Raw genomic sequence first — 21,977 nt, 5'->3', positions numbered from 1 at the left:
GCAAGTTCCTGCCACAGTCAAATACCCCAACTAATGGAGCAGGATAAGTGCACAACAAAAACGTGTTCCCAAGGAATTCCCCTATTCCTAAATCCAGATTGGTGGACTAACTTGGTACAGACGTTTGTCAGTTTTAGGCATAAAAACCCTGTAGGATCTTCACTGGATATCACACTTCAGCTCTGGAACCTGAATTATGGCCCTAATTGACAAGTCCTGGGCCATATGCAGCTCTGGACCCTGATGCTGGCCAAGATGCCTGATGACCTGATTGACCTGATTTTACGAGTGTGTGGAGGGACTGGGAAGGGAGCAGGGCGGTGGGGATGGGGAATGTTCCCTGCCTGCCTGCCTGCCTGCCTGCCTGCCTGCCTGCCTGCCTGCCTGCCTGCCTGCCTGCCTGCCTATCTACCTGTCTGTGAACCCTGTGCGTGTCTCATGCATTCAGAAGTCAGATGAAAGGATCAGATCTGCTAAAATTAGAGTTATGGATGACTGTTAGCTGCCTCTTGCCTGCCCTGTGATTGGAGGGACTTGAACCCATGAAAGACAGAAACACAACAGGCAGGAGCAGAACCAGACTGTTAAACTTCTGCCATCCATTTTCATGTCACAGAATTTGATCTGAGGCCCCTCCTAGTTACATGAAACAAAAACAACAAGGAGGAAAATCAGACATGTGTGAGCTAGTTTTCCCATTTTACTTAAAGATACTTGATCATCTCTAAGGTATGCAGATCAAAGAAAGCATATTTCCGGAGTATACTTACCAATAAACAAACAACCACCACCACCAACAACAACAACAATAACATCATAAAATTGTGAGAAATAACAACAAAAAATGTTAGGATGGTCAATTTAACAGCCATTTTAATCATTCTGGTCCATGACTCTTGAAGTTTTTGTGCGATTTGGGTCATGCCCCTCTTTCCCCACACCACACATGTGGGTATAGCTACTTGTAAATTAGTACTATGTACACCCCAGATTTGTGCTTGTGTAGGCTGTAGGCTACACCTCCTGAAAAACAAAACAAAACAAAACAAAAAATAAAATCAACCAAAAAATGGACCAAACAAACAAATTTTGTCTGTTCTTGTCTATCAGAACTACACAGAGAAATGACATCTCAAATAAACAAACAAACAAAACAAAACAAAACAAAAAATACCTAAGTTTGCTCTCTCTCCCTTTCTTTCTTTTTTCTTCAAACAGGGTTTCTTAGTGAATGATATTTATGTGGATATAAATTTTTACCTAATTTGACTGGCTAACATATAACTAAGTCTGCCTGGCATAGAGTAGGAGTTCCTGGATTACTGATTATATTTATCTTTTGCTACACATTTTAATTAAAGATTAAAAAAGAAATTTTAATTACACATTTAATTAAAGATTAAAAAAGAAATTTTAAAGATAGATTCAGAGTGAGTGTGTCATTTAAAAGCAATAGACAAAGGCAGAAGGAAAACATGTGGATGATACGAGGCTTCTGGCGGCTTTTGGGTGCCTCCTCACCATTCTGCACGTGCAAACTGGGTTTAATTAAGTTCGGTTCCCCTAAAGGCTGGGAAAGGGAGAAACGGAAATGACCTGGAACATTAGGTCACATGGGCAGCTGCCTCCATCTTGGTGAGGTCAGTCAGCAACCGAGCTGGTGAGGTCAGTCAGCAACCGAGCTGGTGAGGTCAGTCAGCAACCGAGCTGGCGAGGTCAGTCAGCAACCGAGCTGGCGAGGTCAGTCAGCAACCGAGCTGGCGAGGTCAGTCAGCAACCGAGATGGCGAGGTCAGTCAGCAACCGAGCTGGTGAGGTCAGTCAGCAACCGAGCTGGCGAGGTCAGTCAGCAACCGAGCTGGCGAGGTCAGTCAGCAACCGAGCTGGCGAGGTCAGTCAGCAACCGAGCTGGCGAGGTCAGTCAGCAACCGAGCTGGCGAGGTCAGTCAGCAACCGAGCTGGCGAGGTCAGTCAGCAACCGAGCTGGCGAGGTCAGTCAGCAACCGAGCTGGCGAGGTCAGTCAGCAACCGAGCTGGCGAGGTCAGTCAGCAACCGAGCTGGCGAGGTCAGTCAGCAACCGAGCTGGCGAGGTCAGTCAGCAACCGAGCTGGCGAGGTCAGTCAGCAACCGAGCTGGCGAGGTCAGTCAGCAACCGAGCTGGCGAGGTCAGTCAGCAACCGAGCTGGCGAGGTCAGTCAGCAACCGAGCTGGCGAGGTCAGTCAGCAACCGAGATGGCGAGGTCAGTCAGCAACCGAGCTGGCGAGGTCAGTCAGCAACCGAGCTGGTGAGGTCAGTCAGCAACCGAGCTGGCGAGGTCAGTCAGCAACCGAGATGGTGAGGTCAGTCAGCAACCGAGATGGCGAGGTCAGTCAGCAACCGAGATGGTGAGGTCAGTCAGCAACCGAGCTGGCGAGGTCAGTCAGCAACCGAGCTGGTGAGGTCAGTCAGCAACCGAGCTGGCGAGGTCAGTCAGCAACCGAGCTGGAGGCAGCTTCCACAGGTCAGCTTCCATCTTGGTGAGGTCAATGCACAATCGAATGACAGAACAAGAAATTAGGAACAGATATGCAGATGCAAAACCTTCCAGGGAAACACACACACACACACACACACACACACACACACACACACACACACACCACACAGTCACAACTTGAATTTGAACCAAGCATACAATAAAGTAACAGAAAAAGAAATTAAAAACAGAGACCAACTGAAAACAAAAGAAAATCCAAAAACCCTTCCTGTGGTTAAAGAAAAACTGAAACCGGGTGTGGCCTTACGAACCTTTAATCTCATCACTCAGGGAGGAGACAGAGGCAGGTGGAATGCTGGGAACAGGGGGCGGAGCTGATCTACATAGTGATTTCCAGGGCTCTGTAGAGTCCCCTACCCCAACCAAATAAATGAATAGAAAAAAAAAACCCAAATAAGTATAATTATTAACTTGGGATAAAACAAACTAACAAGCAAACAAACAAGGAAAGGGGTGCTTGGTGCCTGGTTTACAGGGGGCGGGGGTGGGAGGCCCATGGTCTACAATGTCCCAAGCTCTGGGTTCCACACTCTGAACTGCATTCTCTTTAACAATCTTCCCAATGTGGCTGTATTTGACCACGTTTTTATTTTGCTAAAACAGTTCTATTTTTTAACCACCTCCAAAGGAAACCCCTTTTCCACTTATGCCCAACCCCACCCTGCAATTACTGATTCCTTGATCAGTCTCCCCCCACCCACCCCATCCCTTTTTCCTGCCCCCATCCTGAAAGCTGACCTAGCATGCTCTCAGACCCCAGGGGTGTCCCTGCCTGCCTCGCTGAGCTCTGTACTGCATAAACTCAGTAACTCTAGAAACCAAGAGCTGAAAATATGCGGAAAAGGTGGTAGTCAAGTTGTATGTGGTGATGTGGGAGAGAAACTGCTTCCATGCTGCTTTCCAAGCCAGCTCTTTTCAGCCTTTTGAGGAAACTCCTTTCTTTCTTTTTTTTTTTTTTTACTAGTTAACGTGGCTCTTTATAAATGCACAGTCGATCGGGAAACAAAGGAAAGCAAGATGCCCATGAATAGCGATCAATTTTTACATATGACCACAAAACCCCCAAAATACATACTAGTAAGAGAAGACCTTACAGGGAGCAAACGCTTTGAAGGAAGTTGTTCTGAAAGATCTTGAGCCGTGGCTAGTCCCGGTCCTTGTCCCTCAGCTCTCGGGACTCAGCAACCTACCCACAGCCCATGGACTTGCTGCCTCACTGCCCTCAGCTCATGGCACCGTGCTGGGAAACTCCTTTCTTATGCTGTGTCTTTTCATTTGCTCGATTCTTAATTTAATTTGATTTAATTGTATCTGCTAGCCAGAAAGCCTATGGATTAGTTTTGCATCCCTTACCCTCAGAGACCTAAACACATGGTCTCACTGAGGCTCTCAGGGTTTCTTCCTGAGTGCGACTGTGGTACTGTGTCTACCAAACATATTTTAACATTATTATAATTGTTATCATCCTCCTCCCCCTCTTCCATTGCAGGCTGCTGGTGAAATACCATGACTCTCATGGTTTTTTCACTAATCCAGTGAGGCAGGGGACAGGGGGTAAGGGGGTAGAGGAGCTCTGACTTCTGGAGCCAAGTGCCCTTCTGTGCTTTCGAGCAGACGCGACCCCTCTGGGACAGTGCCAGGTGAGGAGTTTGACTGGGGCAGTAAACCTGTCAGGGTTTTAGCTTAGACTAGCTTCAAATTCATTAGATAGCTGAGCTGGGCCTTGGCCTTATGATCTTCCTGCCTTGTCTGTTTGGTTCTGAGATTACAGGCATGCACCATCACAGGGAGCAGCATGTTGCCCTTCTACTTCCACATCTAATAATGGGTTACTGAACAATCCCTCCCCTCATCTTCCTTAAAGAAAAGGTATCTGAAAGCACAGTATGACATTTTCTAGAAAGAACCAGAGCTGTGACTACTGAGTATCCTCTGCCATCTTACCTTCCACTTCATTTCACTCATTGGACACGAGCCATAATTATAGCCATTTTGTTGTGGTAAATATTATTTGGAGCTTTCTGACCCCACTTAAATCATAGAGGTACCAGGTAAAAGAGACAAAAGCCTTTGTGTTTATAATAAGCATTAAAGCACCAGAGTTGGGCAGATATCCACCTTCTATGCTATTCTGTCCACTTCCCTGTTAATAACCATGAGATATCACTTGCTATGTTTTGCCTAGGTTGCTCATACTCCCCGGCCATCCCTCCTGGCATTAATACAACTCTTCGACCTGGCTGCTATGTGCAGTGTGAGCTGCTGTGATCTGTAACACGACACACAGCTACAGCCAAGACGTTGTGTCTCAAACATCTGAGCTGACTTAACTCTGAAAATGCATTAGATGGAGCTCCAAGGTTGGAAATTCAATATTCCTTGGATCAAGCTAAAGTCCCCAAATTATATACCTATCAGTCTGGTCTGTCCTCCTTCACCTGACATGCTGGCAAAATTACAAAATCACTCACCCTGTCACCATCCAGGCAGGGCTACTTTTTGTTTTGTTTTGTTTTGTTTTTGGGTTTTGGTTTTTGGTTTTGGTTTTGGTTTTTGTAATGTTGACTCCAGTGTTAGCTACATTTTTAAAACACGCATCTCAAAAAAAAAAAAAAAGTAACTTCTTCCTGTTTCCATTTGTACCTGGAACTGACCCTGTGCTCTGTGTACTCAGATTCTGCCTGGAAAGAGATGGTCTCCCAGAACTGCTGACACACAGGCTTACAGGAGGGACACACCACCATCAGAGACAACAAGACCAGCTAGCACTAGAGATAACAAGGTGATGAAAGGTTGCGGGAGTCCAGCCTCGACACAGGATTGGAGTTCTCAACTGGAAGCAGGGGTATCTGGAAAGCATATAATAAGTACACATAGACTGTTGTTTGAGTACAAACTGACGGGCAAGTTTTCAAGGCTTAAAGTTTCTCTTTCTTCTCTTTTACCCTCTGCTCACTTTCTCTCTTGCTCACTCACTCACAGCTTGAGGCTGCACACACTCTGCATTCCCTTGCACACTCTGCTTTTCTTGACCTTGTACACTCCTCCACACCTATATTCATTCTCCTTTCATCTCACACACACTCATTGTACACACCTCACACACATCTCACACATGCCACATGCACTCTCCTTTCACTCTCACACACTTTGCCACACACCTCATATTCTCTTCACTCACTTTTCACATGCTCATCTCATGCTCTCTCTCTCTCTCTCTCTGTCTCTCTCTCTCCCTCTCTCTCTCACACACACACACACACACCTCATGCATACCTCACTCTCCACTTGCTCTCCACGTGCTTTCCATATGCTTATACATGCTCACACATGCTCTCATATGCTTTCTCGCTTGCTCTCTAGCCTTTATTTTCCCCAGTCTTTATTGATACTCCAAAAGCAGGTTAAAAAAAGATATTGTATAATCATTGCAAAATCAAATTTGAAAAAATAATAAGATCCCACAAAGAATTAAGAGTTATAGGGGGGTTGGGGATTTAGCTCAGTGGTAGAGCACTTGCCTAGCAAGCGCAAGGCCCTGGGTTCGGTCCCCAGCTCCAAAAAAAAAGAAAAAAGAGGGAAAAAAAGATCTAGAACAAAAAGAAATAAATAAAGTGAAGAGGACTTAAAAGGCAGGAAATAATCAAACTCAGAGCTCAAATTAACCAAGTAGAGACAAAAAGAACTATACAAAGAATCAACACAACCAGCAGCTGGTTCTTTGACAAAGTCAACAAGATAGATAAATCCTTAGCCAGATTAACCAGAGGTCACAGAAAGTGTTCCAAATTAACAAAATCAGAAATGAAAAGGGAGACATAACTACAGAATCTGAAGAAATTAAAAAAAATAATCAGATCCTACTACAAAAGCCTATATTCAACAAAACTGGAAAATCTGGAGGAAATAGACAATTTTCTAGACAGATACCAGGTACCAAAGTTGAATCAGGATCAAATAAACCATCTAAACAACCACATAATTGCTAAAGAAATAGAAGCAGTTATTAAAAGTCTCCCCGCTGCGTCTGAGACACCGCCAGAACCTGAAGGGATCTACCGGATAAACAGTTCTCTGCACCCAAATCCCGTGGGAGGGAAAGCTAAACCTTCAGAGAGGCAGACACGCCTGGGAAACCAGAAGAGACTGCACTCTGCACACATCTCTGAGGCCAGAGGAAAACACCAAACTCCATCTGGAACCCTGGTGCACGGAAGCTCCCGGAAAAGACGGCAGGGATCTTCCTGGTTGCTGCTGCCGCAGAGAACTCGTGGGCAGCACCCCACGAGCAAACTTGAGCCTCCGGACCACAGGTAAGACCAACTTTTCTGCTGCAAGTGACCTGCCTGGTGAAGTCAAGACACAGGCCCACAGGAACAGCTGAAGACCTATAGATAGGAAAAACTACACGCCCGAAAGCAGAACACTCTGTCCCCATAACTAGGTGAAAGAAAACAGGAAAACAGGTCTACAGCACTCCTGACACACAGGCTTATAGGACAGTCTAGCCACTGTCAGAAATAGCAGAACAAAGTAACACTAGAGATAATCTGATGGCGAGAGGCAAGCACAGGAACCCAAGGAACAGAAACCAAGACTACATGGCATCATCGGAGCCCAATTCTCCCACCAAAACAAACATGGAATATCCAAACACACCAGAAAAGCAAGATATAGTTTCAAAATCATATTTGATCATGATACTGGAGGACTTCAAGAAAGACGTGAAGAACTCCCTTAGAGAAACACAGGAAAACATTAATAAACAAGTAGAAGCCTACAGAGAGGAATCGCAAATATCCCTGAAAGAATTCCAGGAAAACACAATCAGACAGTTGAAGGAATTAAAAATGGAAATAGAAGCAATCAAGAAAGAACACATGGAAACAACCCTGGATATAGAAAACCAAAAGAAGAGACAAAGAGCTGTAGATACAAGCTTCACCGACAGAATACAAGAGATGGAAGAGAGAATCTGAGGAGCAGAAGATTCCATAGAAATCATTGACTCAACTGTCAAAGATAATGTAAAGCAGAAAAAGCTACTGGTCCAAAACATACAGGAAATCCAGGACTCAATGAGAAGATCAAACCTAAGGATAATAGGTATAGAAGAGAGTGAAGACTCCCAGCTCAAAGGACCAGTAAATATCTTCAACAAAATCATAGAAGAAAACCTCCCTAACTTAAAAAAAGAGATACCCATAGGCATAAAAGAAGCCTACAGAACTCCAAATAGATTGGACCAGAAAAGAAACACCTCCCATCACATAATTGTCAAAACACCAAATGCACAAAATAAAGAAAGAATATTAAAAACAGTAAGGGAAAAAGCTCAAGTAACATATAAAGGCAGACATATCAGAATCACACCAGACATTTCGCCAGAAACTATGAAGGCCAGAAGATCCTGGACTGATGTCATACAGACCCTAAGAGAACACAAATGCCAGCCCAGGTTACTGTATCCTGGAAAACTCTCAATTAACATAGATGCAGAAACCAAGATATTCCATGACAAAACCAAATTTACACAATATCTTTCTACAAATACAGCACTACAAAGGATAATAAATGGTAAAGCCCAACATAAGGAGGCAAGCTATACCCTAGAAGAAGCAAGAAACTAATCGTCTTGGCAACAAAACAAAGAGAAGAAAAGCACACAAACATAACCTCACATCCAAATATGAATATAACAGGAAGCAATAATCACTATTCCTTAATATCTCTCAACATCAATGGCCTCAACTCCCCAATAAAAAGACATAGATTAACAAACTGGATACGCAACGAGGACCCTGCATTCTGCTGCCTACAGGAAACACACCTCAGAGACAAAGACAGACACTACCTCAGAGTGAAAGGCTGGAAAACAACTTTCCAAGCAAATGGTCTGAAGAAGAAAGCTGGAGTAGCCATTCTAATATCAAATAAAATCAATTTTCAACTAAAAGTCATCAAAAAAGATAAGGAAGGACACTTCATATTCATCAAAGGAAAAATCCACCAGGATGAACTCTCAATCCTAAATATCTATGCCCCAAATACAAGGGCACCTACATACGTAAAAGAAACCTTACTAAAGCTCAAAACACACATTGCACCTCACACAATAACAGTAGGAGATTTCAACACCCCACTCTCATCAATGGACAGATCATGGAAACAGAAAATAAACAGAGACGTAGACAGACTAAGAGAAGTCACGAGCCAATTGGACTTAAGAGATATTTATAGAACATTCTATCCTAAAGCAAAAGGATATACATTCTTCTCAGCTCCTCATGGTACTTTCTCCAAAATTGACCATATAATTGGTCAAAAAACGGGCCTCAACAGGTACAGAAAGATAGAAATAATCCCATGCGTGCTATCCAACCACCACGGGCTAAAGCTGGTCTTCAATAACAATGAGGGAAGAACGCCCACATACATGTGGAAGTTGAACAAAGTTCTACTCAACGATAACCTGGTCAAGGAAGAAATAAAGAAAGAAATTAAAGACTTTTTAGAATTTAATGAAAATGAAGGAACTACATACCCAAACTTATGGGACACAATGAAAGCTGTGCTAAGAGGAAAACTCATAGCGCTGAGTGCCTGCAGAAAGAAACAGGAGAGAGCATATGTCAGCAGCTTGACAGCACACCTAAAAGCTCTAGAACAAAAAGAAGCAAATACACCCAGGAGGAGTAGAAGGCAGGAAATAATCAAACTCAGAGCTGAAATCAACCAAGTAGAAACAAAAAGGACCATAGAAAGAATCAACAGAACCAAAAGTCGGTTCTTTGAGAAAATCAACAAGATAGATAAACCCTTAGCCAGACTAACGAGAGGACACAGAGTGTGTCCAAATTAACAAAATCAGAAATGAAAAGGGAGACATAACTACACATTCAGAGGAAATTCAAAAAATAATCAGATCTTACTATAAAAGCCTATATTCAACAAAACTTGAAAATCTACAGGAAATGGACAATTTCCTAGACAGATACCAGGTACCGAAGTTATATCAGGAACAGATAAACCAGTTAAACAACCCCATAACTCGTAAGGAAATAGAAGCAGTCATTAAAGGTCTCCCAACCAAAAAGAGCCCAGGTCCAGACAGGTTTAGTGCAGAATTCTATCAGACCTTCATAGAAGACCTCATGCCAATATATCCAAAATATTCCACAAAATTGAAATAGATGGAGCACTACCGAATTCCTTCTATGAAGCCACAATTACTCTTATACCCAAACCACACAAAGACCCAACAAAGAAAGAGAACTTCAGACCAATTTCCCTTATGAGTATCGACGCAAAAATACTCAATAAAATTCTGACAAACCGAATCCAAGAGCACATCAAAACAATCATCCACCATGATCAAGTAGGCTTCATCCCAGGCATGCAGGGATGGTTCAATATACGAAAAACCATCAACGTGATCCATTATATAAATAAACTGAAAGAACAAAACCACATGATCATTTCATTAGATGCTGAGAAAGCATTTGACAAAATTCAACACCCCTTCATGATAAAAGTCCTGGAAAGAATAGGAATTCAAGGCCCATATCTAAACATAGTAAAAGCCATATACACCAAACCAGTTGCTAACATTAAACTAAATGGAGAGAAACTTGAAGCAATCCCACAAAAATCAGGGACTAGACAAGGCTGCCCACTCTCTCCCTACTTATTTAATATAGTTCTTGAAGTTCTAGCCAGAGCAGTCAGACAACAAAAGGAGGTCAAGGGGATACAGAGCGGAAAAGAAGAAGTCAAAATATCACTATTTGCAGATGATATGATAGTATATTTAAGTGATCGCAAAAGTTCCACCAGAGAACTACTAAAGCTGATAAACAACTTCAGCAAAGTGGCTGGGTATAAAATTAACTCAAATAAATCAATAGCCTTCCTCTACACAAAAGAGAAACAAGCCGAGAAAGAAATTAGGGAAACGACACCCTTCATAATAGACCCAAACAATATAAAGTACCTCGGTGTGACTTTAACCAAGCAAGTAAAAGATTTGTACAATAAGAACTTCAAGACTCTGAAGAAAGAAATTGAAGGGGGGCTGGGGATTTAGCTCAGTGGTAGAGCGCTTACCTAGGAAGCACAAGGTCCTGGGTTCGGTCCCCAGCTCCGAAAAAAAGAACCAAAAAAAAAAAAAAAAAAAAAAAAGAAAGAAATTGAAGAAGACCTCAGAAGATGGAAAGATCTCCCATGCTCATGGATTGGCAGGATTAATATAGTAAAAATGGCCATTTTACCAAAAGCAATCTACAGATTCAATGCAATCCCCATCAAAATACCAATCCAATTCTTCAAAGAGTTAGACAGAACAATTTGCAAATTCATCTGGAATAACAAAAACCCAGGATAGCTAAAACTATCCTGAACAATAAAAGGACTTCAGGGGGAATCACTATCCCTGAACTCAAGCAGTATTACAGAGCAATAGTGATAAAAACTGCATGGTATTGGTACAGAGACAGACAGATAGACCAATGGAATAGGATTGAAGACCCAGAAATGAACCCACACACCTATGGTCATTTGATTTTTGACAAAGGAGCCAAAACCATCCAATGGAAAAAAGATAGCATTTTCAGCAAATGGTGCTGGTTCAACTGGAGGGCAACATGTAGAAGAATGCAGATCGATCCATGTTTATCACCCTGTACAAACCTTAAGTCAAAGTGTATCAAGGACCTCCACATCAAACCAGATACACTCAAACTAATAGAAGAAAAACTAGGGCAGCATCTCGAACACATGGGCACTGGAAAAAATTTCCTGAACAAAACACCAATGGCTTATGCTCTAAGATCAAGAATTGACAAATGGGATCTCATAAAACTGCAAAGCTTCTGTAAGGCAAAGGACACTGTGGTTAGGACAAAACGGCAACCAACAGATTGGGAAAAGATCTTTACCAATCCTACAACAGATAGAGGCCTTACATCCAAAATATACAAAGAACTCAAGAAGTTAGACCACAGGGAGACAAATAACCCTATTAAAAAATGGGGTTCAGAGCTAAACAAAGAATTCACAGCTGAGGAATGCCGAATGGCTGAGAAACACCTAAAGAAATGTTCAACATCTTTAGTCATAAGGGAAATGCAAATCAAAACAACCCTGAGATTTCACCTCACACCAGTGAGAATGGCTAAGATCAAAAACTCAGGTGACAGCAGATGCTGGCGAGGATGTGGAGAAAGAGGAACAGTCCTCCATTGTTGGTGGGGTTGCAGACTGATACAACCATTCTGGAAATCAGTCTGGAGGTTCCTCAGAAAATTGGACATTGAACTGCCTGAGGATCCAGCTATACCTCTCTTGGGCATATACCCAAAAGATGCCCCAACATATAAAAAAGACACGTGCTCCACTATGTTCATCGCAGCCTTATTTATAATAGCCAGAAGCTGGAAAGAACCCAGATGCCCTTCAACAGAGGAATGGATACAGAAAATGTGGTACATCTACACAATGGAACATTACTCAGCTATCAAAAACAATGACTTTATGAAATTCATAGGCAAATGGTTGGAAATGGAAAATATCATCCTGAGTGAGCTAACCCAATCACAGAAAGACACACATGGTATGCACTCATTGATAAGTGGCTGTTAGCCCAAATGCTTGAATCACCCTAGATGCCTAGAACAAATGAAACTCAAGACGGATGATCAAAATGTGAATGCTTCACTCCTTCTTTAAAAGGGGGAACAAGAATACCCTTGGCAAGGAATAGAGAGGCAAAGATTGAAACAGAGACTGAAGGAACACCCATTCAGAGCCTGCCCCACATGTGGCCCATACATATACAGCCACCCAATTAGACAAGATGGATGAAGCAAAGAAGTGCAGGCAGACAGGAGCCGGATGTAGATCTCTCCTGAGAGACACAGCCAGAATACAGCAAATACAGAGGCGAATGCCAGCAGCAAACCACTGAACTGAGAATAGGACCCCTTTTGAAGGAATCAGAGAAAGAACTGGAAGAGCTTAAAGGGGCTCGAGACCCCATATGTACCACAATACCAAGCAACCAGAGCTTCCAGGGACTAAGCCACTACCTAAAGACTATATACATGGACTGACCTTGGACTCTGACCTCATAGGTAGCAATAAATATCCTAGTAAGAGCACCAGTGGAAGGGGAAGCCCTGGGTCCTGCTAAGACTGAACCCCCAGTGAACTAGACTGTTGGGGGGAGGGCGGCAATGGGGGAAGGATGGGGAGGGGAACACCCATAAGGAAGGGGAGGGGGGAGGGGGATGTTTGCCCGGAAATCGGGAAAGGGAATAACACTCGAAATGTATATAGGAAATACTCAAGTTAATAAAAAAAAAAGTCTCCCAACCAAAAAGAGTCCAGGTCCAGACGGGTTCAGTGCAAAATTCTATCAGACCTTTGTAGAATACCTAATACCATACCAATACTGTCCGAACTATTCCACAAAATAGAAACAGATGGAGCACTACCAAATTCCTTTTATGAAGCCACAATTACTCTTATACCAAAACCACACAAATACACAAGGAAGAAAGAGAACTTCAGGCCAATTTCCCTTATGAATATTGACACAAAAATACTCAATAAAATTCTTGCAAACCGATACCAAGAACACATCAAAATGATCATCCATCATGATCAAGTAGGCTTCATCCCAGGGATGCAGGGATTGTTTAATATATGAAAATACATCAATGTAATCCACTATATAAACAAACTCAAAGATAAGAACCACATGATCATTTCATTAGGTGCTGAGAAAGCATTTGACAAAATTCAAAACCCCTTCATGATAAAAGTCCTGGAAAGATCAGGAATTCAAGGCCCATATCTAAACATAGTAAAAGCAATATACAGCAGACCAGTAGCTAACATCAAACTAAATGGAGAGAAACTTGAAGCAATCCCACCAAAATCAGGGACTAGACAAGGCTGCCCATTCTCTCCCTACGTATTCAATATACTACTCGAAGTCCTAGCCAGAGCAATCAGAGAGTGAAAGGAGGTCAAAGGGATACAGATTGGAAGGGAAGAAATCAAAATCACAACATGCAGATGATATGATAGTGTACTTAAGTGACCCCAAAAGTTCTAACAGAAAACTACTTAACTTCAGCAAAGTGTCGGGGTATAAAATTAATTCAAACAAATCAGTAGCCTTCCTCTACTCAAAAAATAAACAGGCTGAGAAAGAAAATAAGGAAATGACACCCTTCACAATAGTTCAAAATAATATAAAATATCTTGATGTGACTTTAACTAAACAAGTATAGACATCAAGTCGTTGAAGAAAGAAATTGAGAAAGTTCTCAGAAGATGGAGAGATCTTCCATGCTCACTGATTGGCAGGACTAATATAGTAAAGATAGCCATTTTGCCAAAAGCAATCTACAGATTCAATGCAGTCCCCATCAAAATTCCTACTCAATTCGTTATAGAGATAGAAAGAGCAATTTGCAAATTCATTTGGAATAACAAAAAACCCAGGATAGCAATAAAAGAACTTCTAAGGGAATCACCATCCCTGACCTCAAGCAGTATTACAGAGCAATAGTCATAAAAACTGTATGGTATTGGTACAGACACAGGTAAATAGATCAGTGTAACAGAATTGAAGACCCAGAAATGAACCCACACACCTATGGTCACTTGATCTTTGACAAAGGAGCTAAAACCATCCAATGGAAGAAAGATAGCATTTTCAAGAAATGGTGCTGGTTCAACTGGAGGTCAGCATGAAGAATGCACGTCGATCCATTCTTATCACCCTGTACAAAGCTTAAGTCCAAGTGGATCAAGGACCTCCACATCAAACCAGATACGCTCAAACTAATAGAAGAAAAAGTGGGGAAGAGTCTCAAACACATGGGCACTGGAGAAAATTTCCTGAATAAAACACCAATGGCTCATGCTCTAAGATCAAGAATTGACAAATGACACTTCATAAAACTGCAAAGCTCCCTCTAAGGCAAAAGACATTGTCATTAGGACAAAATGGCAACCAACACATTGGGAAAAGATCTTTACCAATCCTACATCTGATAGAGGGCTAATATCCAAAATATACAAAGAATTCAAGAAGTTAGACTCCAGAAAGTCAAATAACCCTGTTAAAAATAGGGTACAAAGCTAAACAAAGCATTCTCAGCTGAGGATTATCAAATGGCCAAAAAGCATCTAAAGAAATGTTCAACATCCTTAGTCATCAGAGAAATGCAAATCAAAACAACCCTGAGATTCCACCTCACACCAGTCAGAATGGCTAAGATCAAAACCTCAGGGGACAGCAGATGCTGGCAAGGATGTGGAGAAAGAGGAACACTCCTCCATTGTTGGTGGGATTGCAAACTGGTACAACCACTCTGGAAATCAATCTGGAGGTTCCTCAGAAAATAGAACATAGTATTACCTGAGAACCCAGCTATACCTCTCTTGGGCATATACCCAAAAGATGCTCCAACATGCAACAAAAACACATGCTTCACTATGCTTGTAGCAGCCTTATTTATAATAGCCAGAAGCTGGAAAGAACCCAGATGCCCTTCAACAGAAGAACGGATTCAAAAAATGTGGTACATCTACACAATGAAGTACTACTCAGCTATCAAAAGCAATGACTTCATGAAATTCATAGGCAAATGGAATGAACTAGATAATATCATCCTGAGTGAGGTACCTCAATCGCATAAAAAAAACATTTGATATGCACTCATTGATAAGTGGATATTAGCCAAAAAGCTCAAATTACCCAAGACGCAATCCACAGGCCACTGGATGCTCAAGACGAAGGATGACCAAAATGCAGATGCTCTCACTCCTTCTTAAAAGGGGGAAAATACCTATAGGAGGGTATATGGAAGCAAAGTTTAGAGCAGCGTCTCAAGGAAAGGCCATTCAGAGACTGCCCTACATGTGACCCATATATATACAGCCACCAAATCTAGATAAGATTGATGAAGCTAAAAAATGCATGCTGAAAGGGACTGGATATAGATCTCTCCTGAGAGACACATTTAGAGCATGCCCAATAAAGAGGTCAATGCTAGTAGCAAACCACTTAACTGAGAACAGGACCCCCTTGGGGGGAATCAGAGGAAGTACTGAAAGAGTTGAAAGAGCTTGCAACCCCATAAAAACAACAATGCCAACCAACCAGAGCTTCCAGGGACTAAACCACTACCAAAAAAGCTATACATGGACTTACCCAGGGCTCCAACTGCATGTGTAGCAGACCATAGCCTTGTTGGGGCACGAGTGGAAGGGGAAGCCCTTGGTCCTATCAAGGTTGGACACCCAGTACAGGGGAATATGGGGGGGGCAGTAAGGGGGATGTATAGGGGGAATGCCCATATGGAGGAGGGGAGGGGACGGGAGAGGGAGGGGAGAGGAGGGGAGAAGATGGGGGCTTATGGACAGGAACCTGGGAAGGGGAATAACATTTGAAATGTAAGTAAAGAAATATATCTAGGCGGAGAGCTCATAGCAACACCATAAAAGCAAACTTGAGCCTCGGGACCACAGGTAAGACCAACTTTTCTGCTGCAAGCAACCTGACTGGTGACCTCGGGACACACAGAGGCAAAATTCCTCTAGGACCAGACACTTCCGGTTTTTAGCGGGAGTCCCAATCTCACTCTCCCTGCCTCCAGCTCACTGCTCCCAAACACCTTGGGAGAGAGAGCTCACCGCCTAGACAGGTGGGCACTCCTGAGGCTGCAGAGCAGAAGAGACCACCAACAGTGCCCACCCCTGCCCACATCCCTGGCCCAAGAGGAAACGGTATACGGCCTCTGGATTCCCTTGGACAAGGGCACAGGAGCAGGAAATCCCCTGCATCTGAGACACCGCCAAAACCTCAAGGGGCTGACCGGATAAACAGTTCTCTGCACCCAAATCCCACGGGAGGGAGAGCTAAACCTTCAGAGAGGCAGACACGCCTGGGAAACCAGAAGAGACTACACTTTTCCCACATCTCTGACTCCAGAGGAAAATACCAAACGCCATCTGGAACCCTGGTGCACGGAAGCTCCCGGAAAGGGCGGCGCAGATCTTCCTGGTTGCTGCGGCCGAGGAGAGCTCATAAGAAACACCCCACGAGCAAACTTGAGCCTCCGGACCACAGGTAAGACAAACCTTCCAGCTCCAAGTGACCTGCCTGGTGAACTCAAGACACAGGCCCACAGGAACAGCTGAAGACCTATAGATAGGAAAAACTACACGACCGAAAGCAGAACACTCTGTCCCCATAACTGGCTGAAAGAAAACAGGAAAACAGGTTTACAGCACTCCTGACACACAGGCTTATAGGACAGTCTAGCCACTGTCAGAAATAGCAGAACAAAGTAACACTAGAGATAATCTGATGGCGAGAGGCAAGCACAGGAACCCAAGGAACAGAAACCAAGACTACATGGCATCATCGGAGCCCAATTCTCCCACCAAAACAAACACGGAATATCCAAATACACCAGAAAAGCAAGATATAGTTTCAAAATCATATTTGATCATGATGCTGGAGGACTTCAAGAAAGACATGAAGAACTCCCTTAGAGAAACACAGGAAAACATAAATAAACAAGTATAAGCCTACAGAGAGAAATCACAAAAATCCCTGAAAGAATTCCAGGAAAACACAATCAAACAGTTGAAGGAATTAAAAATGGAAATAGAAGCAATCAAGAAAGAACACATGGAAACAACCCTGGATATAGAAAACCAAAGGAAGAGACAAGGAGCCATAGATACAAGCATCACCGACAGAATACAAGAGATAGAAGAGAGAATCTCAGGAGCAGAAGATTCCATAGAAATCATCGACTCAACAGTCAAAGATAATGTAAAAGGGAAAAAGCTACTGGTCCAAAACATACAGGAAATCCAGGACTCAATGAGAAGATCAAACCTAAGGATAATAGGTATAGAAGAGAGTGAAGACTCCCAGCTCAAAGGACCAGTAAATATCTTCAACAAAATCATAGAAGAAAACTTCCCTAACCTAAAAAAAGAGATACCCATAGGCATACAAGAAGCCTACAGAACTCCAAATAGATTGGACCAGAAAAGAAACACCTCCCGTCACATAATAGTCAAAACACCAAATGCACAAAATAAAGAAAGAATATTAAAAACAGTAAGGGAAAAAGCTCAAGTAACATATAAAGGCAGACATATCAGAATCACACCAGACTTCTCGCCAGAGACTATGAAAGCCAGAAGATCCTGGACTGATGTCATACAGACCCTAAGAGAACACAAATGCCAGCCCAGGTTACTGTATCCTGCAAAACTCTCAATTAACATAGATGGAGAAACCAAGATATTCCATGACAAAACCAAATTTACACAATATCTTTCTACAAATACAGCACTACAAAGGATAATAAATAGTAAAGCCCAACATAAGGAGGCAAGCTGCACCATAGAAAAAGCAAGAAACTAATCGTCTTGGCAACAAAACAAAGAGAAGAAAAGCACACAAACATAACCTCACATCCAAATATGAATATAACAGGAAGCAATAATCACTATTCCTTAATATCTCTCAACATCAATGGTCTCAACTCCCCAATAAAAAGACATAGATTAACAAACTGGATATGCAATGGGGACCCTGCATTCTGCTGCCTACAGGAAACACACCTCAGAGACAAAGACAGACACTACCTCAGAGTGAAAGGCTGGAAAACAACTTTCCAAGCAAATGGTCGGAAGAAGCAAGCTGGAGTAGCCATTCTAATATCAAATAAAATCAATTTTCAACTAAAAGTCATCAAAAAAGATAAGGAAGGACACTTCATATTCATCAAAGGAAAAATCCACCAAGATGAACTCTCAATCCTAAATATCTATGCCCCAAATACAAGGGCACCTACATACGTAAAAGAAACCTTACTAAAGCTCAAAACACACATTGCACCTCACACAATAATAGTAGGAGACTTCAACACCCCACTCTCATCAATGGACAGATCATGGAAACAGAAACTAAACAGAGACGTAGACAGACTAAGAGAAGTCATGAACCAAATGGACTTAAGAGATATTTATAGAACATTCTATCCTAAAGCAAAAGGATATACATTCTTCTCAGCTCCTCATGGTACTTTCTCCAAAATTGACCATATAATTGGTCAAAAAACGGGCCTCAACAGGTACAGAAAGATAGAAATAATCCCATGCATGCTATCCAACCACCACGGGCTAAAGCTGGTCTTCAATAACAATGAGGGAAGAACGCCCACATATATGTGGAAGTTGAACAAAGTTCTACTCAACGATAACCTGGTCAATGAAGAAATAAAGAAAGAAATTAAAGACTTTAGAATTTAATGAAAATAAAGGTACAACATACCCAAACTTATGGGACACAATGAAAGCTGTGCTAAGAGGAAAACTCATAGCTCTGAGTGCCTGCAGAAAGAAACAGGAAAGAGCATATGTCAGCAGCTTGACAGCACACCTAAAAGCTCTAGAACAAAAAGAAGCAAATACACCCAGGAGGAGTAGAAGGCAGGAAATAATCAAACTCAGCACTGAAATCAACCAAGTAGAAACAAAAAGGACCATAGAAAGAATCAACAGAACCAAAAGTTGGTTCTTTGAGAAAATCAACAAGATAGATAAACCCTTAGCCAGACTAACGAGAGGACACAGAGAGTGTGTCCAAATTAACAAAATCAGAAATGAAAAGGGAGACATAACTACAGATTCAGAGGAAATTCAAAAAATCATCAGATCTTACTATAAAAGCCTATATTCAACAAAACTTGAAAATCTGCAGGAAATGGACAATTTCCCAGACAGATACCAGGTACGGAAGTTAAATCAGGAACAGATAAACAAGTTAAACAACCCCATAAATCCTAAGGAAATAAAAGCAGTCATTAAAGGTCTCCCAACCAAAAAGAGCCCAGGTCCAGACGGGTTTAGTGCAGAATTCTATCACACCTTCATAGAAGACCTCATACCAATACTATCCAAACTATTCCACAAAATTGAAACAGATGGAGCACTACCGAATTCCTTCTATGAAGCCACAATTACTCTTATACCTAAACCACACAAAGACCCAACAAAGAAAGAGAACTTCAGACCAATTTCCCTTATGAGTATCGACGCAAAAATACTCAATAAAATTCTGACAAACCGAATCCAAGAGCACATCAAAACAATCATCCACCATGATCAAGTAGGCTTCATCCCAGGCATGCAGGGATGGTTTAATATACAGAAAACCATCAACGTGATCCATTATATAAACAAACTGAAAGAACAAAACCACATGATCATTTCATTAGATGCTGAGAAAGCATTTGACAAAATTCAACACCCCTTCATGATAAAAGTCCTGGAAAGAATAGGAATTCAAGGCCCATACCTGAACATAGTAAAAGCCATATACACCAAACCAGTTGCTAACATTAAACTAAATGGAGAGAAACTTGAAGCAATCCCACTAAAATCAGGGACTAGACAAGGCTGCCCACTCTCTGCCTACTTATTCAATATAGTTCTTGAAGGTCTAGCCAGAGCAATCAGACAACAAAAGGAAATCAAGGGGATACAGATTGGTAAAGAAGAAGTCAAAATATCACTATTTGCAGATGATATGATAGTATATTTAAGTGATCCCAAAAGTTCCTCCAGAGAACTACTAAAGCTGATAAACAACTTCAGCAAAGTGGCTGGGTATAAAATTAACTCAAATAAATCACTAGCCTTCCTCTACAGAAAAGAGAAACAAGCCGAGAAAGAAATTAGGGAAATGACACCCTTCATAATAGTCCCAAATAATACAAAATACCTCGGTGTGACTTTAACCAAGCAAGTAAAAGATCTGTACAATAAGAACTTCAAGACTCTGAAGAAAGAAATTGAAGAAGACCTCAGAAGATGGAAAGATCTCCCATGCTCATGGATTGGCAGGATTAATATAGTAATAATGGCCATTTTACCAAAAGCAATCTACAGATTCAATGCAATCCCCAGCAAAATACCAATCCAATTCGTTATAGAGATAGAAAGAGCAATTTGCAAATTCATCTGGAATAACAAAAAACCCAGGATAGCTAAAACTATTCTCAACAATAAAAGGACTTCAGGGGGAATCACTATCCCTGAACTCAAGCAATATTACAGAGCAATAGTGATAAAAACTGCATGGTATTGGTATAGAGATAGACAGAAGACCAATGGAACAGAATTGAAGACCCAGAAATGAACCCACACACCTATGGGCACTTGATTTTTGACAAAGGAGCCAAAACCATTCAATGGAAAAAAGATAGCAGTTCCTCAAATGGTGCTGATTCAACTGGAGGTCAACATGTAGAAGAACGCAAATTGATCCATGCTTATCACCCTGTACAAATTCCAAGTGTATAAAGGACCTCCACATCAAACCAGATACACTCAAACTAATAGAAGAAAAACTAGGGCAGCCTCTCGAACACATGGGCACTGGAAAAAATTTCCTGAACAAAACACCAATGGCTTATGCTCTAACATCAAGAATCGACAAATGGGATCTCATAAAACTGCAAAGCTTCTCTAAGGTAAAGGACACTGTGGTTAGGACAAAAGGGCAACCAACAGATTCGGAAAAGATCTTAACCAATCCTACAACAGATAGAGGGCTTATATCCAAAATATACAAAGAACTCAAGAAGTTAGACCACAGGGAGACAAATAACCCTATTAAAAAAATGGGGTTCACAACTAAACAAAGAATTCACAGCTGAGGAATGCCGAATGGCTGAGAAACACCTAAAGAAATGTTCAACATCTTTAGGCATAAGGGAAATACAAATCAAAACAACCCTGAGATTTCACCTCACACCAGTGAGAATGGCTAAGATCAAAAACTCAGGTGACAACAAATGCTAGCGAGGATGTGGAGAAAGACGAACACTCCTCCATTGTTGGTGGGATTGCAGACTGGTAAAAACATTCTGGAAATCAGTCTGGAGGTTCCTCAGAAAATTGGACATTGAACTACCTGAGGGTCCAGCTATACCTCTCTTGGGCATATACCCACAAGATGCCCCAACATATAAAAAAGACACGTGCTCCACTATGTTCAAAGCAGTCTTATTTATAATAGCCAGAAGCTGGAACGAACCCAGATGTCCTTCAACAGAGGAATGGATACAGAAAATATGGTACATCTACACAATGGAGTATTACTCAGCTATCAAAAACAATGCCTTTATGAAATTCATAGACAAATGGTTGGAACTGGAAAATATCATCCTGAGTGAGGTAACCCAATCACAGAAAAACACACATGGTATGCACTCATTGATAAGTGGCTATTAGCCCAAATGCTTGAATTACCCTAGATGCATAGAACACATGAAACTCAAGACGGATGATCAAAATGTGAATGCTTCACTCCTTCTTTAAAAGGGGGAACAA

At 41.9% G+C, this 21,977-nt stretch overlaps 1 long non-coding RNA gene across 3 annotated transcripts; it reads right to left on the bottom strand.

Annotated features, from left to right (window-relative positions):
• Window positions 1-681: 681 nt before the first annotated feature.
• LOC148000219 (uncharacterized) lies at window positions 682-16,812 on the bottom strand. 3 transcript variants are annotated; one of them, XR_015641738.1, is made up of 6 exons: window positions 16,695-16,748; window positions 15,766-15,981; window positions 15,310-15,400; window positions 5,181-5,386; window positions 2,789-2,890; window positions 695-2,513 (listed from the first exon to the last, which is right to left on the bottom strand). It is a non-coding gene; the product is annotated as an uncharacterized LOC148000219 (long non-coding RNA). The 3 variants fall into 3 exon arrangements; XR_015641736.1 differs by lacking the exons at window positions 2,789-2,890; window positions 5,181-5,386 and having other exon boundaries at window positions 684-2,513; window positions 16,695-16,790; XR_015641737.1 differs by lacking the exons at window positions 2,789-2,890; window positions 5,181-5,386; window positions 15,766-15,981 and having other exon boundaries at window positions 682-2,513; window positions 16,695-16,812.
• Window positions 16,813-21,977: the final 5,165 nt, after the last annotated feature.

Source organism: Rattus norvegicus, chromosome 17 (assembly GCF_021556685.1).
Source record: "Rattus norvegicus strain SHRSP/BbbUtx chromosome 17, alternate assembly SHRSP_T2T, whole genome shotgun sequence".
Classification (NCBI taxonomy): Eukaryota; Metazoa; Chordata; class Mammalia; order Rodentia; family Muridae; genus Rattus; species Rattus norvegicus.
Note: the sequence above shows the minus strand (reverse complement) of the source record. Positions and strands in the feature narration are given on the sequence as shown.